This window comes from Bradysia coprophila (genome assembly GCF_014529535.1).
Source record: "Bradysia coprophila strain Holo2 chromosome IV unlocalized genomic scaffold, BU_Bcop_v1 contig_84, whole genome shotgun sequence".
Taxonomy (NCBI): Eukaryota; Metazoa; Arthropoda; class Insecta; order Diptera; family Sciaridae; genus Bradysia; species Bradysia coprophila.
The window spans coordinates 25304-36783 of record NW_023503376.1 but is presented as its reverse complement, the minus strand read 5'-3'; the positions used below and the strand labels follow the sequence as shown (position 1 = coordinate 36783).

The following is an 11480-nucleotide window of genomic DNA, read 5'->3' as shown; positions in this document are numbered from 1 at the left end:
GTAGATGCATAGCAATATTTCTTCAATTAAATAAGAAGTTCAGATGGTAGTTGGATTCTTTTACGGTTGGAGTTGCGGGAAATGTTTACAATTAATAGACTACATTCAGGACCGATTGGAAGGGGATTAAATTCCCTAAAATTTCTTAATTGCTTAAAGTTATTTCTTACACACTGAAAAACCCGTGAATTTTGAGTTGTTTTTGATCATCTAAGCTAAATTTAAAATGTAGGAAATTTCGGGAATTTTGTGGAATTTAATGGTCTTAAAATAGTCCTTGACTACAATGACTACGAAAAACCGTTAAAATGTCAATTTGTGTTTAGTTAATCACTCTCAATTCTAATTGTATGCGTTTTGCTAAAGTGAAATCTAAAATGATTTTTCTTTAATGTTTAGCATGAAAATAATGTTCCTAGGCCCACCCAAACTTCATAGTCTTTGTAGTTGGGATTTTCAGAGCCCTCAATGAACCGTACGCAGAAGAATGATATGAATGGGACGACCCATTCACAATGAATTCTAAGTACAAATATCTGAGTCTAACTTTAGGCGGAGATATAATTAGCACGTCAGATGAACAAATCACAAAGGCTAACTAACCTGAAGGAGTGGTTGGCAATTCACGTTAAGCATGTGGTCCACACTTACCCCTCTTATCGAGAGGTCTACATGCAGTAGTGGATAATAAAGGCTACAAACATACATGAAATGCTTTCAAGTCGGAAAGCGTTTAATGAAATTTCCCGCAACTCTCGTCTGTTTCTCGTTGAGAAAGCACTTCAAGCACTTCTTTCTGACCCAAACAAAATCAATTTAACTTGTGCTGCCATTGATTTGTCTTAACATTTGATCTGGAACAACGATTTTCTGTTAAAAAAGAAGTTGAGACATTCGGGGAAAGTAGATCTTTCGGCACGTGTGAATGTAGCCAACCTTAGCTTTGACACGGGATGCAACCCGTCTACTCGCCAGAAAATCCTTTCACGTGTTACACAACCCATTACAAATAGGAAGCAGTGAAATGTAGCTAATGTAGGCATGTTTCCCGTCCAAACTTATGGAATGTTTTTATTGGGGTCAATAGTAAACTGCGCTGGTAAGTGCATACCAGAATTTATATTTTTTGTTCTTCAATTAGGTCGAAATGGACGAAATACCGAAATTCTTCTGTGACATTTAAATTGCGTATTCTGTCTCTTGAATCCCAATTTAAATTGTGATTCTAAGCAACAAATTTCGAATGATAACAGGACATGTTACACTCTGTTACATGTTGGTTAACAGCCGCATTGTTACATCTACTCGCCGTTTTAGTCGGGTGTCCTTATCGAATTTACATTAAATTATTTTTTATTGAGGTGGCCGTTGTATATATCCTCGAAATTCGCTGTGTTTACATTCCAGACTTTCATCCGGCTGCGTACGTGATATGTTTCTCTTCGGCTTTTTAAATTAAATAAAAAATTTTTTTTTTCTTAAATTTACTCAGTAAGTGGTTTCGGCGCAACAAAGCTACGTACATATACTTACAAATGCATGAGCTCGGTTCACTGGATGGTGGGAAGGTTGTACGGTTCGCGTTATATTTGGATGGAAAACGAAATCATTTTCAGTAATTTTCTCTTACGACGAAACGTCCAAAGAAAATATACTTTGTGGTTTATTGCAGAACAAACACCCAGCGGCAATGCAATTAAAAATCAGTTGGGGTAATCATGTCCGCACGTTAGTAAGCGGGCGTGACGCAAGTCCGCTAGTCCTCTTGCCCCAGATATGTGAAACGCTCTGACGAAGTGTTCTGATGAAAGTTCACTGTAATTGACACACTGAACAAATCTTTTGAATGTGAAGCTTAAGTTAGAATTATAAAAATTCCAAATTTTATTTAGTATTTCATTAAGGCCCGTCATTGGGAAATGGCAGGACAGTTTCCCGAAAATGTCTGGAAAATATTATCACAAAAATTCACCGAAAAAATTCAAAGAAACTCACCTCTTATGCTTTCCATTGTATTCGGGCATAGTCTCTTATGGTCGCCAAGGCATATTTGAACACTAAAACACTTTTTACTCGATGCAAAAACAAAATGTTTTTTTTTTGTTTTGTCGCGACACTTTTTTGAATGAAAATATTTTACCGCCGAAGTGAACACAGCAAACATTCATTCGAATACTTATAGTAGCGGAGTGTCACAGTTGTGTCGAAATATTTTCTGTGTTTTTGTCGTGACAAAACAAAAAAAAACTTTTTGTTTTTGCATCGAGTAAAAAGTGCTTAGTGTTCAAATATGCCTTGATGACACAAAGAGACTATGCCCGAATACAATGGAAAGCATAAGAGGTGAGTTTCTTTGAATTTTTTCGATGAATTTTTGTGATAAAATTTTCCATACATTTTCGGGAAACTGTCCTGTCATTTCCCAATGACGGGCCTTGAGAGAAGTTGCAGGCGTAAGTCAAAATTTTTATTTGTGAAAAGGACTTTTTGGGGAAACGATTACAAACAACAAAGACTCCTCAAGTGGCAGATATTGAGGAAACTACTGCGCGGAAAATTGTTAAAATAGGGAAAAGTATGTCCTGAGAGAATTGAATTCAAACAGTAGAAAACCCACTTTGTGAAACAATATTTTTTTTTGTAAAATTTTCTTTCTTTTTGTTGATAAAACTTTTGCGTAGAAGTGCAGCGATATCAGTTATTTTATACGGACTTGCGTCAGTTTCACCCTTTTTTGACTAATTTAATTATCTGACGCTTTTTGTTCCACTCACTTATGCACATTATTAACAGAAAGCTACCGAACCGTTCCAAAAATAATATTTTATTTCATCCCCGGTATGCTGCCGGGAAATGGAGATCTTTTCGAATTTTGTTTTAACATCGCAATGGACAAAAGAATTACGGTCAAGTTACAACGAATCATAGAACTTTCGGTCCCAAAAAAAAATTAGTTTGATGAAGTTACATTCAGTTCCGCATAACTGAAAGCAAAATGCTGAAAAAGTATGCAAAATGTACATAAGTGCACCACTTGAATAGATTTTCTCTTGAAATTTTTAATTTCGGATATTTTCATATTACAAATTCCATTTCCATACATTTCAATTAAATCCAAAGTTTGCTGTAAAAATGGATTCTTGACCCACATTAAACAATGTGTCCCTTTTCGTACGTCCAAAAAATATCTTTGTTTGAATAGGCCCACTTTAGAGAGTGATTCATTTCTCTGTGTTTATTGTGTCCTTTTAATACAATAAACCCAATAAACATTTCGAAAATATGAAATCGAGACGATTTATTGTTCATAATAACAATAATGTCGTAGATGTTTTTCGCAGGGGGACTTTGTAGACTTATTTACGTTGAACCGCAACTGTTTATCATTTTTAACCGACCGTACAGTGGGATAAACAACGATTTTCGCAGAGAAAAGGACTACAATAAAAAAAGACTTGAGATAGTCCATTTGTTTAAAATGTGTACACGGGTTGACTGTGTCTAAACAAAAGAAAATTTATCGTTTGGGATTAAGTGTTAGTTGTTGCCGTTGTGGTAAGACAGAAAAAAAAAACAAAAAAGAAATGAGGATTCTTTGCAAGTAGTCACTTCGTTTCTTCTTAAACTTTATTTAAGTTTGACTTCAAACATACACCACAGGCATGAGCGCCGACGGAGAAACCTCGGCGGCGGCGAAAAAGTCGGCTTGAGCCGGCTTAAAACGGCTTGGCTGGAGGTTCCTTTCAACTTTTTTTCAAAATAAAAACGTTTAGATAAATTCATGGAAAATGAACTAGTAAGCATGAAAATGAAATTGTACGGAAAGCGAAAATGTAGGTAGATTAGGTTGTTCAAAGTGCAAGTGGAACTGGTCTTGTTACAAGCAAGTCTCTAAGTCTAAGGTTCACTAACACGTCAAGTTTTATTGCCTCAAAACTTGAACTAAATGGAAAATCATGCTCCGGTACTCTCATTTAACTCATTAAGAAAATGGTTTTCGATAAGAAATCGAAAGCTCACGAAAATCAAGTAAAAATTGAAAAGAAAAAAAAATCGAGAAAATTCGCAAAGATCGATAAAGTTTTCTCAAATTTGTGAATTAACTGATTGTGCGCCTTCGGCTCGTTCCGCAAAGGTCATACTTGCCAAAATAACAAACTTAGAAGCGAGGACGTAATATACCATTCTGGAAAATTCATGAAAATTCAAGAAAATTTTCAAAATTTTCTTAATTTTGTAAAAAAAAATTCTAAAAGTACTTGAGCTGCTTAGGATCAACAGGAATCTCGGTTTTCAAAATTATTTCACCCATTCACCTTTCGAAATCTTTATTTCATTTTCCAGCCGTTTCAAGCCGGCTTGAGCCGTGTTTTTGGCACCGGCTCGGCTGCGGTGCGGCTTGCTCAAAAATGGCCGGCGGCGGCTTGATCGGCGGCTTATTTTCGGCGGCGCTCATGCCTGATACACCAGCTTTGTGCATCTTTTAAATTCAAATAGTTTGCCGTCACGGTGGGGTTGAACAAAACTTAAATAGAGTCGCGACACCACCTCTGATTTTTTTTCATGTTCTGTTTGAGGGAGTCGAGTACTACACGAAACTGTATTCAGTTTCCGGATCCGCTGAGTCATTTCGGAGACCCACGAGTCAATTTGAATACCGATTGTTATCGCAATAAATCGAGGGACTAATTATAAGCTAATTCGTGTTAAAATGGCTTCCCTCGACAACCTGGCCACGTAGCTACAGCCAGCTAAAGCCGAAAATTTGACATTTTTGATTGGCGATACTGGTAGCGGATTGCATGCGCTATTAGACACCGTGAATGGTTTTTACAAAGGTCTTCTGAATTGTACAATATTTAAAAAGGTTTATTTTCACCATCTTCGGCGAAACTTGGACTACTCTGTAAAACATAGACTGTCTGCAACGAAACAATGTCTGATCAGCTTTACAACGATACCAAACTTGCCATACCAGACTCACAACAAGTGTCTGATACGACATTTTGTTTGCAGTAAGCTCACTATACGACGATATTTTCGATTGATTATCTATCTTCAAGTGCCCGTTTCTTTAGGATTAACTGAATTGTTATCCATTCTTCATTAATAAGTGGTTTGAATCATTTCTTACAATAATTTCGTGTATCTGGAGTCTGTTGATCTCGCTAGCTGTTAGAGGAAATTTACCCCAAAGATATGTGGTGCCAGAACCTTCACAGGAAAAGTCTCACTTTTTTAGATAAAGTTTTTTTTTTGATAATATTATTAGCTCAACCTTCAAAACTTTCGTCAGACATGTACTTTGCTTCGATCTCAGGCTTAGTAGCTTATAGTATTCACCTTTTTCATAGGATCCGCATATCAACTCCACTTGCAACCTTATTCTTTCAATTAATGTCTTCTCTTCACATCACCCACTCTCTATTTGACAATTGAATTCAAATTAAAAAGTTTCAAAATTAATTATAAATTCACAGAAATCCCAAACAGAAACAAAGAAATTTTTGATAATTTTCCCTTTAACCTATCAGTCACCGGTTAATAATAACAAGTGTGTGAAACAATGCTAACATTCCATTCAAAGAGACACACATTTATCTCCCACACTACCCTGACATTTCCACATTTGTCTGTGGGAATATATAAAGACAATATCGCATACGACTATATAATGTGTTACATCAATCTATCCCCATCTATATATAATGTTCGGCTACATGCATGAAATCTTAAAAAGCAACATCAGACAATCCAAATTTATAAGACCAAAAACGAGAAAAAAAAAGTCTCAATTAATCACTGTCAGCATTTAACGGTATGTATAACATCGATTGTTTTTGAAAATGGAATTTTCTTATAAAACCCACCCCCCTCGAACATAATGTACGATGTATCAGCAAGAACGTTTCTCCTTTATCAAGATGTACGAGTATATATTATAATGTCTAGTGTAAGTATACCCATTCGTATTGCCGAATCTGTATGCTCTTTAAAAGACGATTCACTTGGTTTATGTCTCAACATTTTTCGAACTCCGAAAACGGAATTCTATTTATAAATCCGACTTTAAAAAGGGTTCTCCTCTTTCAAGGTCATCCGGGGGAAGGAAAAAAATTTAATTAATTTTTCCGATGTTATTCCCTTGAGTAAAAATCGGGGTCTCACGACAGAAAATCACGCGAATAATTTTTTTGTGAATATTTGAATGATTTCTTCCATCAAAATCGTAGAAAGGTGAGATGGAGGCGAGTCCCGTTATCGAATTCGCTAAAAAGCTTTAACATACGTTTAGAACAACATTTGCTCTATCGTGTATCTGTGTTTCAGTTCCAAGCACTAATGAAAGTGACGTTTGCAGCGAAAGCGAAGCGAGTGCCGTAATTGACACGAATTTGTATTACAAATAGAGAAAATACCCTAATCGTATGAGCGTTTTATAGTAGACAAAATCAAGCTTGACGTCTGTTTTCTTCTTATTTAAGCTTTAAAAAAAGACACCGTCAACGGGCTATTCGCTTAACTGATTGAATGACATTAACAACGAACAATTACATGTAACACAAAGAGACGTTATCGGTACTAAATCCAAGACGCAACCTAATAACCGATTCAATCAGATGTCATTATTGTGGACAACAACCTGATGAAACGAATCATTTGTCTTGCGGTTGAGTTTCGAACCCACAACTCTCAATTGAATAATTCAATGTGACGTCTCGAAGAGCAAGTGAGGAAAAGTTGGAAAGGTTTTTTTTAAAATTCATTTTCATGCGGTTTTCCGTTTCGGATGCGAGGATTTTGGTGGGGAACCATTTTTGTAACGCGTGAACATTTTTGACGCGTGAAAATATTTTTGGAAAAACGTTTTTGGCTTGAACGCAGGGCCTATTTTAAGGAATTTTAATTGCCGAAAATTACTCAAAATTACTAAAATTACCAAAAATTACTAAAAATTACCAAAAAAATGTTGAGTAATTTTTTGGTAATTTTTGGTAATTTTTAGTAATTAAAATTCCTTAAAATAGGCCCTGCTTGAACGATGAAAACATTTTTGACAGAAAAATAATTAAATATTTTGAAATTAAAGTAGTTTCGAGCGAAGTCGGAATCTATAGAAAAACTGTTCAGTCAAGCGACCTGACCCACCCCAATGATGTGGCCTAGTTTTCTTTCGAAATGAGTATCATCCGATTTGATGAATGTATTACTTGTGTACCATTTTATGTAAATTGTTCAAGATACTGACAAGTATTCAATTAATTAATTGAAAATTTTAATCTTCTCTACCAGCTCTTGTCTTTTTGGTAGTACTCTCCTCTCTGCTCGGTTTATTCGCTTATATTTACATCGAACATGAACTTTATTATAAATACGAAATTCTATTAAGGATTATAATTGGTCGGTATACATAGAGAATAAAAGGTACATTTTAGCAAAATATTTGCTTATAACGAGCCAAAGTTACACAAATTATAATACCCCCGAAAAGAGAGATCGAAGAAGAAAAAAAAACTCCGAAAAACAAAAGTAATGGAAAATTTACGATAGGCCAGGAGGAAAAAGAAGAAAAAAAAATTTGTAATACTTATGCTTTCAATTAGGCATTCGTAGCAATAATAGCGTATATTTTTGGGTTAATGTTATTTGATGATAGGGCAGAACGCACCCAGTTCTTCTGTTTTAAGTTGCCCTGTTGTGTACAGTTCATCTGTACCTCGTACATCGTAGATAAACAAAGAAAAGGCTGAGTCATTTCAAAGAGGAAAGGAAAAATAGAAAATAGGTTGGTAATTGGTTCGTTTAATAGAATAAAATGAACGAAAAAAAAAACTGTCCGACATAAAAAAAAACGAATTTCGTGCACGTTAAATGGAATGAGAATCAGATGTATAAAAGTCGTTATGACTATAAGAGAGTATCCATGACGGAAATCATTTGGGAAATTAAAATTGGGGGGTGTTGAAAATGGACGAAGCTTTCTTGTTGTTTTGTTGTTGTTAGTTTATTCAATGTGACAGAAAATATTTCCCGTTTAACAATGACAAATGATGGAAAAAGATTTCTCCCAAAAACGAGCCATCAGAACAGTCGGAGCGTTTGCTGCGACTGAGCCCCGTACAAACCCGTATATCTATTGCGTACGTGACCCTAGTGCGTCTGTCAACCTACTTTGACCGTAAGCCTATTGCGCCGGTTAATGTAGTTAAAGTAAAATTATTATGTAATATGTACATCTTACAAATTGCGCATAGCGCAATTACGAAGCCCCGTACGACGTTCCTTTCAAATGAAACAAAAATTTCAAATCGCCCTAAAATTTTATTTTTTTGAAGGGCCTAGTATCGGCCTCAGTCCGAGGACCCAAATTTAAATTTTTTTTTCAACTACATTCTATTCCGCCTTTGATTACCTTCCAAATGAAACAAAAATTACGAAAAACGGATGAAATTTGCTCGAGTTATATGTAAAATACACATAGGGCCCTAGTAGCGGCCTTAGGCCAAGGACCCAAATTTAATTTTTTTTTCAACAACATTCTATTCGGCCTTTGATTACCTTCCAAATGAAACAAAAATTACGAAAAACGGATGAAATTTACTCGAGTTGTATGTAAAATACACATAGGGCCCTAGTAGCGGCCTTAGGCCAAGGACCCAAATTTAAATTTTTTTTCAACAACATTCTATTCGGCCTTTGATTACCTTCCAAATGAAACAAAAATTACGAAAAACGGATGAATTTTGCTCGAGTTATATGTAAAATACACATAGGGCCCTAGTAGCGGCCTTAGGCCAAGGACCCAAATTTAAATTTTTTTTCAACAACATTCTATTCGGCCTTTGATTACCTTCCAAATGAAACAAAAATTACGAAAAACGGATGAAATTTACTCGAGTTGTATGTAAAATACACATAGGGCCCTAGTAGCGGCCTCAGTCCGAGGACCCAAATTTAAATTTTTTTTCAACAACATTCTATTCGGCCTTTGATTACCTTCCAAATGAAACAAAAATTACGAAAAACGGATGAAATTTACTTGAGTTTTATGTAAAATACACATAGGGCCCTAGTAGCGGCCTTAGGCCAAGGACCCAAATTTAAATTTTTTTTCAACAACATTCTATTCGGCCTTTGATTACCTTCCAAATGAAACAAAAATTACGAAAAACGGATGAAATTTACTCGAGTTGTATGTAAAATACACATAGGGCCCTAGTAGCGGCCTTAGGCCAAGGACCCAAATTTAATTTTTTTTTCAACAACATTCTATTCGGCATTCGATTACCTTCCAAATCAAACAAAAATTACGAAAAACGAATGAAATTTACTCGAGTTCTATGTAAAATACACATAGGGCCCTAGTAGCATTTCACTTCTAAGGCCCTAACTCACGGTCCACTCACCCGATTTAAAAAAAACTTTTTTTTCCTGGATTGGTATTGACAATACCTATCATTTACATTTCCATCGTTTACTTTGCCATAAATATCACCAAAAGACCTTAAATCACTTAGGTGGCCCTAACTCACGAAGGGCCGACCCGAATATGCCCATCTTCGAACTTAGCCTCACTATTTCGACTATCTTTCAGGGAAAGAAAAATTTTGAAATCGGATTTGATTTACTCAAGATATCGACGTGACAGACGGACAGACGGACAGACAAAATTTTTATTGCAGATTCGTCATCTATGAACATAGGCAAACACTTTGCCCTTACCGTCTGCTTCGAATTCCATCAATTACACACGGCATCGTAATCCTATAAGCCCCTTTGTACTTCGTACGGGGCTAAAAAAAATGGTTTTGTCATCCAATTCCAATTTTCCATATTTTTTATTAGGCAGAAAATTCGTACAGAGAGTTAACAAAATCACACAGGTTGGTGCCGGAAAAAAGACATTCTAACAATTTAAGTAACAATTTATTACTATAAACACGTTTGCACGAGGGTGGGCTGAAGTCCGTTGGGAATGTGGATCATATCAGTATCTAGGCATCTTCACACATACAATAAATTCACTTCCACAACGTTGCGTTGGCTTCATTTGTTAAAGTTGAACTTTTTTCCTGTTCGCCTGTCATGTTAACAGACATGTCGTGGAAACGAAGTGTAGAGAATGTTAACGTTTGCTGTTGGTCTAAAATTGTTTGTTTTTTGTAAGAATGGTACCCGATGGCTTTACTTTAACTTTTGTTTCTTTAATTAATTCAAATAATGTCTCAAATTTCGTGATACACGTGGAACTAATTAAGGGAAAAAAATCATTAAACTTGCAATTAGACTAAATAACTGTCAGCTTATACGGTCGAATTCTGTTGTGTTAACTACCAAACTGTCTGATCTCTCTTTTATCTTAATTCCTTGTAAATTATGGTCATTTTTATTGACTAAAATTTTACATCATTTGTCTTAATTGAGTTTGTTAAATAACAATTTTGTTTAATTAAGATCAAATTACAGTTAGGAATTGCTACCGTCAAAATAAACACCTCAATTTTTCACTACTGAAGAAATTCATTATCATCCAATAAAGGTCATCGTAAACATTGTAAATCTTAAACAAATATTTTTGTATTTTGTGAAGTTCAGCGATTCTTCTCTTTTTCAATTTAAGAGACTGATGGTTGTATATAGTGTTCAAAGAGAATGTCAAAAAGAGTGTTCACCCATCGAGCTCAGTTAAATTAACTGGTTTTTTCCTAGTTAACTGGACTTTTACATACAAATTTTGACGTATCACCCAACGGAACCAGTTAATTTTTCTCTCTTTTACGATCTTTGAACACTGTATAAACTTACAGTGCGTATTAACTCTAAAAATACTACTAAATATAGGTCTCTTCCAAGGCCGTTCAAAATGTCAATCGTCATCCACAGAGAAGCCAACACAACCTCACTTTGAAGTTTTAACGAACAAATTCGTTAAAGTTGCGATTATGTTTGCTTCTATAGATCTCTTCAATTGACGACTGGCAGTGCGATCGCATACCAAAATTTGTGTGCAAACTAAACAGAGCCAACTTCGCAAAGAGGGGTATTTTTTGAATTATTTTTTTACGAAAACAGTTACCATAGAAAATGCTAATGGAAATTAAACAGTTTTAGTAACCGTGAAATGTTTATATTTGAAGTCAAGGAAAATAATCCACTGCACTGTGTTGTTCTGTCATTAGTTTCACAAACCGAGGAGATCTATGGATCACGGTCGGTTGTTTTTTACCGTACGATGTAGGAAACCTATTTGAGATTTTTAGAGTTTTGAAAGTCATCAAAGTTCCCAGTCAATAAAGTGTTTCCAGGTTGTGATATTTTGGCACAAAATTTAAAAATCCCTTAGCGAATTCAAATTTCGCGCCAAAATATCATAGACTGTGAAGAACTTATTGGCTGGGAACATCGATGACATTTAAAACTCTGATAAATCTAAAATTGTGTTTTTAAAGATACACAATGTAGTGTAATCCAAGGCTTAT

The 11480-nt window shown here is 35.3% G+C and overlaps 1 long non-coding RNA gene across 1 annotated transcript; it reads right to left on the bottom strand.

Annotated features, from left to right (window-relative positions):
* Positions 1 to 1434: 1434 nt before the first annotated feature.
* Positions 1435 to 11139, bottom strand: LOC119072853. The gene is made up of 3 exons (XR_005086937.1): positions 10975 to 11139; positions 7315 to 7318; positions 1435 to 1446 (listed from the first exon to the last, which is right to left on the bottom strand). It is a non-coding gene; the product is annotated as an uncharacterized LOC119072853 (long non-coding RNA).
* Between the last annotated feature and the right edge of the window lie 341 nt (positions 11140 to 11480).